Source organism: Eriocheir sinensis, chromosome 15 (assembly GCF_024679095.1).
Source record: "Eriocheir sinensis breed Jianghai 21 chromosome 15, ASM2467909v1, whole genome shotgun sequence".
Lineage (NCBI taxonomy): Eukaryota > Metazoa > Arthropoda > Malacostraca > Decapoda > Varunidae > Eriocheir > Eriocheir sinensis.
In genome coordinates, this window is record NC_066523.1 from 11,053,140 (window position 1) to 11,060,266 (window position 7,127).

The window sequence follows — 7,127 nt, forward strand, 5'->3', positions numbered from 1 at the left end:
TCTTCCTTAACCACAAGACTCTTATTCCCTCCTCCCCTTTCATAAACCCCTTTCTTCAGCCTCGTAAGTAGTTTGTCAGGACAACCAAATTAAGCCAACTATTCGCCTTCTCATCCACTCCCTCGCACGACTCACGACTCGCCAGAAGCGTGAAGCATCCGTGACTCACTCAGATACGAGGAAAAGTTACGCGACTGAGGATGCGAGGAGAGTGAGTAACGTGTCCAAAGATGCAAGTGTAAAAGGAGGACGTGAGTGAGTGAGTGAGTCAACAGTATGAAGAAATGTTGTATTCTTCCCTCACGCCTCCCCTCTCCCTCTCTTCCTCTCTCTAGCTTCCCCTCTCCCTCCCTCTGTCCCTCCCTCCTTATCACTTTCCTTCCTCCCTCCCAGCCTGCCTCGATTAGCATCTCTCTCCGTCCTTCTCCCTCCCTTCCTACCTACTTCCTTTCCTTCCTCATTCTTCCTCCTCCTCCTCCTCCTCCTCCTCCGCCTCACCCGTTGAACATGAAGCAAGATAAAGTTAGGAGCGGTCAAGGATGAGGTAATTGATGGATGAACCAACGAACGGATGGACGGACAGGAGGGAATATAAACACACACACACACACACACACACACACACACACACACACACACACACACACACGAGGCTGAGTAATTCGCTTCAGCTTTCCTCTTCACCCTCCCCAATCTTTCGTTTTTACCACCTTTGAATTTTTCATTTCACTTACTTTTTTCTTCTCCTCCTCCTCCTCCTCCTCCTCCTCCTCCATCTGTTTTTCTCTTTCATGCTACTCTTCTTCCTCCTCCTATTCCTTTTCCATTGGCCAAAACTTTAATTTCTGCCCCGAAGCGCCACTCGAACGCTTTCTTTATGGGCGTCTGGTTTGTACTGAGCTAGAGCAGGGCAGAGACTGTACACGGGCTACACACAGAGGATAGAGGATAGAGACTGGGAGAAAAATACGATGAGATGTGACGATGGTTAGTAATGGCGAGGGATGATGAATTTTAGTAAAAGGTAGTATATGGAAAAAATGGGAAGGAATTGGTTAGATAGCGAAATATAATGAGAGATTTGAGGTTAAGATAGACAGATTACAAATAAATTAGCTATATATAATTATGAGAATGTGATGATAGTAGTAGTAGGAAGAAGAAGAAGAAGAAGAAGAAGAAGAAGAAGAAGAAGAAGAAGGGAAAAAAAATTAAGAGGTGGAAAGACTCAAATCTTCAACAGGGGTGATATTAATAAGGTTCTGGAGGTAAGAGACCCAGGTTAGTGACTTAGTTACGGGTTTAAGTTGGACAAATTCAAACTCACCAAAACATAGGGAAGAATTTTTTTTACTAATGGGTGAACAGCCTGGGCAGCCATGTTATGAATGCGAATACTATATAAACATTCAAGAAGAGGTTAGATAAATTTATGGACAGTGAGGTTAGGTGGGGTTGGGTTTACAAAAGTTGCCTTGTATAGGTCTACTAGCCTCTTGCAGACCCGTTATGTTCTTAATAAGCAAACGAAAAGGAAGAAAGTTAGAGAAAGAAAAGTTAGTGAAAGAGAAAAGAGAGAGGGCAATAAATACCGCCTCCACAAATCACGAAGGTGTATCTCCCGTCCACTATATTAAAGAGAGAGAGAGAGAGAGAGAGTAAATGAACCCTTCTCCCCTTCTTATCCTCCTCTCCCCTCCTTCTGTTCCCTCAATCTTCTGTCACCCTCTAGACAGAACCTTTTCCCCTCAGTCACCTCTCTCTCTCTCTCTCTCTCTCTCTCCAATATTTACTCTCCCCATTTCATCTCCATTCCGTCTCCCCAAGAAAGTCTGCCCCTTCCTTTTGGTCGCCCATCTTTAATTCTCTTCCTCGTCGTCGTCGTCCTCCTCCTCCTCCTTCTCCTCCTCCACCTCTTCGACCACAAACCTCTACTTTCCGTTCCCTTGTCCGTTTCTTTTGTCCCCTCATCATCATCTCTCTCTCTCTCTCTCTCTCTCTCTCCTCGGTCATTTCTTTCATCTCCACTACCACCACCACCACCTTCTCTTCCCCCTTCCCCCCTCCCTTCCCTCCCCCCCTCACCTGGCCCTGCAGGTGTCAGGTATCCTCCGGCCACTAATATCCTGCGGTCCACCTGCTTCAGCTCATTACAGGGAGAGCCAGAAAAATAAGAACACTTTTTTGTCCATTTTTATTCTTTTCGATTATTTTCTCAGCTTATTTTGTCATATTTTTCTCTTATTGGTCTCTATCTTTCGAGTTTTATTTTCTCTCGTGAATGTGACCTTTTTTAGTATTATTTTTTTAAGCCTCTTTCATTTTTTTATTTAGTCTTTGTAACTTAGTCTGTTTTTTTTTATTTGTCTCTATCTCGAGTTTTATTTTCTCTTTTATAATACTATGTTCTGTCTCTTTTACTTTCCCTCTCTCACTTTCTCTGCGGGTTACGAATATTCTGCGAGATACGATATAATGTACGAGGCTACTGGAAAAAGAGGAAAAGATTAATATATAGCTCTCTCATATCACATAACTTCCCCTCCTCTTTCCGTTCTTTCTCTCCTTTTCTACTCTCTAGTATCATTATTTGCCGCGTCTATATCCTCTATATTCTGTTCACATCCTTTTCTTTTCCTCCTCTTCCTTTTTTTATTCCTATTTCTACAACTTTATCCACGCCATCCTCTTTGCCCTTTCCTTATATGCTTCCTCTTCCTCTTATTTTATTCCTGTTCCAGCACCTCCATGTTTTCTTCTCCTTCTTCCTCTTCTTTCTCATCTTCCACCGCCTTCTCCAACCTCTTCTCCTCCTCTCCTCTTCTTCCTTTTCCCCTCCCTCCTAATCCAGCCCTTTCTCCAGAACCTCCTCTCTTTCTCTTCGCCTTCCTACCCCAACATCTCCCCCTCCTCTTCCTCTACAACCTCCTGCTCCCCTCCTCCTCCTCCTCCCTTCCTCCAGGCATTCGTGTTCAGCCCCTCCAGCGGTAAATCTTCGGCGGCGGGAGTTTTGGCGAATAATCTGAGTGTGCGGCCAAACAGCACGAGGCATAAAGCAGGGCCGCCGCTCCACCTGGTGATCGAGGGAGACGCTAAGTGCACGGGGCCAACACTATGTAGATAGGATGGGCCCGCCACCTCCTCCCTCCCTCCCTCCCCTTACCCTATCCCCGACCCCTCCTTCTCTCCTCTCTTTTTTCCTCCTTCGCTTCTCTCCTCTATTTTCTCACGTGTATCCTTCTCTTCTTCCCTTCTTTCCTTTTCCTTTTCTATACCTCATTTTATATGTTTCTAGGTTTTCTTATTTCTTTCTCTCCTTGTGTTGCCTGTGCATATCCCTAACTTCATCTCTCTCTCTCTCTCTCTCTCTCTCTCTCTCTCTCTCTCTCTCTCTCTCTCTCTCTCTCTCTCTCGCCCCTTCGTCTCTCCATTTCCTTTATTTATGCATCTGTTCCTCTCTTCCTAATACATCTTGTTGTCTATCTTTTTTCCTCTCTATCATTTATTGCTTTTCTGCTCTCTCTCTCTCTCTCTCTCTCTCTCTCTCTCTCTCTCTCTCTCTCTCTCTCTCTCTCTCTCTCTCTCGTTTATCCCCGATCCTTATACTTTTCTTTCCTAGTTTATTTTTTCTTCTTTTCCTTCTCCTCTACGCTCTTTTTGTTTTCTTCCTTTAACCTATCTCTCTCTCTCTCTCTCTCTCTCTCTCTCTCTCTCTCTCTCTCTCTCTCTCTCTCTCTCTCTCTCTCTTTTTCTATTTTCTCTTTATTTGTCTCTACGCTCACCCTCACGTTCCTTTTTCTTCCTTTTTTTTTCTCATGGTTCCGTCGATGGCTGTTTTTCCTTTGGAACTTCTGCGCCAAATTCCAGGAATACGGAGGGAAAAACAAGCAGTCAAGTGATAGAGAAAAGAGCGTCTCTCTCTCTCTCTCTCTCTCTCTCTCTCTCTCTCTCTCTCTCTCTCTCTCTCTCTCTCTCATGCAAACACACCTACACCCAGTGACCCAACCATACACACACACACACACACACACACACACAGACAAACACACACATACAGGAACAATAAGCTGAAGAGTAAACGAATACGAGTAAGTGTGACAATGAGTGCAGAGAGAGAGAAAGAGAGAGAGAGAGTGAGAGTGATAGATGCGTAGTAATAGCTCTCAAGGTCAAACCACTAAAATCGATTATAAATATCACTGAATCAACCGACAACGCAGAAATACTCCGTCAACACAATACACTCATTCCTATTTCCACGTAAGGATCAACGAAAAAACTAAAGGAGAGAAATAAAAATATCGTGCGCCGCCCGGGAATCGAACCCGGGTCGCAAGAATGGGAATCTTGCATGATACCACTACACCAGCGGCGCTCTGTACAGATACAGTTTATGTAGGGAACTGATGCTGAATGTTCCTAGGCGTGTTGTTCAGGGTTTATGGTTTGAGTTTCTAAAGTTAAACAAAAAATTACGAGAGAGAGAGAGAGAGAGAGAGAGAGAGAGAGAGACTGTGTGTGTGTGTGTGTGTGTGTGTGTGTGTGTGTGTGTGTGTGTGTGTGTGTGTGTGTGTGTGTGTGTGTGTGTGTGTACAGAAATTGTTTTGATTCTGGTTCCCTTGTTAGCTTATCAAACGTAATTGAGGAACATGTGATACAGACATCAACAACAAAAAAAGACGGAAAAAAATGGTAAATGTTAATAAAGAGTACAAAGTATGATGAACTTAGCAAGACATCAACGAATACTCTAAATCCATAGGACTAGGGAAAGGAAGGAGAAAAAGGTTAAAAATGCCCTCAAATGAATAAATACTTGAATAAATAACCAAAGACAAAAAGTAAAATCAAATAAGCAATAAAGAGAAACTGGAGCAGCGGAGAATAAAATATGTAAAGGGAAGTAAAGACAACAAGCGTGTAAGCGAAGATCCAAAGAGACGAAGACGTGAATAAAGAAAGGGAAATGGAACACAAGGAACAAGACGATGAACGAGAGAGAGAGAGAGAGAGAGAGAGAGAGAGAGAGAGAGAGAGAGAGAGAGAGAGAGAGGCGCGCACACACACACACACACACACACACGGCATGAACTATACCATCATTAGCATTACTAACAATCTTGCACCAAGTTAATTGCAGTCTCACACCAAGTTATACACTGCTTAAGTCACGTACACGAACGGCAAACAGTAGAAATATTAAAAAAAAGATGAAGTGAAGTAAAAACGACGTTAGCTAATCTATAAATATCAATCACTAACTACCAATATATAATTACGGAAATATTTCAGTTAATAATGTATAGAATGTAAAGCACTATTGCAATTTAAATATCAATGTAAGAAAATATATCACTGATCGGGAATGGAAAAGTTAAGGAACACGAAATAAACAGCGAAATGAACTCAAAAGGACTAACAATAGACATTCCTGGCATGGACGTGAAAAAAAAAAAAACTACAAGATGAAGAGGAGTGTGATGTCAGATGTTGTGTCGGGAGTGTCTGTGACGAGCAACGCGGCGTCCTGCTTATCAACTAGACGGGAGTGTGAACAATGATAAAGGACACAGTTACCAAAGCCACCTCAATAACCACTCACTCATCAACCCGGCGTGGCAGAGGGGATGGAGGGCCGACTTTCCTAGCGTCACTTGTCTCTGCTACGCCCCAAACTCCGGTGCAGGCAGATATAAGGTCAGGTAGGTCGCTTATGGCAATGGAAGCAACACTCCGGAGCATAACACAAGCGACATCTCGGAAAAGAAGAGCGATAAAAAGGTCGACAGCGCTGAGAGTATCGCTGCAACGCATTACTGAGCCTGATGAGCGTGTGCGAGTGTGTTGTGAAGGAGCCTTGGCCACGCTACGCCCCCCTACCACACCCCTACCACCCACCCACCCACCAAGCCAGCCAACGCCACGGCAAACGAAAGACCAAGGCTCGATGCAACTTTATAAACGGGCGTGCTCGGGCGTGATCTTCCAGCGACGCCGCCCTGAGCCCAGATTTTTAAGAGATTGGATTAGTTTAATACGCGAGACATTCATTGATTCCGCCCCGCCGCGCGACTCTCCAACTAATCCGCCAAAAATATAGGAGTGAAGTTGTGCCTGGGCGCCGCCCGTATATTACCTTGAGAGCAAAATAACAAGGTGATCGTTGGTGACAATAAGTAAGCTGGGGCGTCGCTCCCGGGCCTCGTATGGAAATTATATGACATCCCCCTCGCAGCCTCCTTCCCTCCTTGCCACCCTTCCTCCTCTCTTCTCTGCAACTCACCCCTCCACATGCCCCCCTCACCCCCCAGTAGACCCTCTCACGCATCTCCTCCTCAACTCACTCCCCCCCCCCCCTTGAGCAATCCTCCTCCTCACCACAACCCTGCTCACTGCCTCACTCCCCTCCTCCCTCCCTTCGCCGTTCTCCTACTCCCTGACCTCTTTTCTCCTCTTCCCTCACCCTTTCTAGCTTCTTCCCTCCTTCCTTGTATCTTATGCTCTACTGCGAAAAGAATATTTGGCGCTGGAGGAGAGAAGTGCAAGGTAAGGCAAGGCAGGGCAGAGCAGGGTGTTGCCTTGAGCTACACTGATCGAGGTTTGGATGCACGGACGAGGGAATGATTACTGTCGCGCCGCTCACACTGTTTTGGTTCACGTGGTTCCTCACACTCGTTGTCACTTAATTGCTGCCTCGCGCCTCCACAGTCTGGGTTCAGCTAATCCTTCAAGCATTCAAATGGATATTATCTATATTTTCTCCGTTACTGAGACATCGGTATTTGGTGCGAAGAGCTACTTTATTTTCTCAAGACAAAAATTGCAATAAAACAACCTTGGAACCAAACTCCTCATGGCCTCTTTGAACTCAACCAATGCTGCCTATACACACCGCACGCCTCAGTAAGCCCACCGTTTCTTTGTTTTCCTTCATACACAAGCTTAACACCGCCCCCCCCTCTCCCATCAGCGGCGTTGAAGATTTACTTTAGTACGCTCTCGCACACCTCAGCCAGACGTGGCCACTACACACACGTTTAATGCAAAAACGGCACGTAACCAGCGCGTCGCCTCATCCCTGCTAGGTGGCAGCACAGAAACAGGCGTCGAGTGTGTGAATGCCCGAA

The 7,127-nt window shown here is 45.3% G+C and overlaps 1 non-coding gene across 1 annotated transcript; it reads right to left on the reverse strand.

Annotated features, from left to right (window-relative positions):
* Nucleotides 1-4,304: 4,304 nt before the first annotated feature.
* Trnag-ccc (transfer RNA glycine (anticodon CCC)) lies at nucleotides 4,305-4,375 on the reverse strand. The gene has a single exon. It is a non-coding gene; the product is annotated as a tRNA-Gly (tRNA).
* Between the last annotated feature and the right edge of the window lie 2,752 nt (nucleotides 4,376-7,127).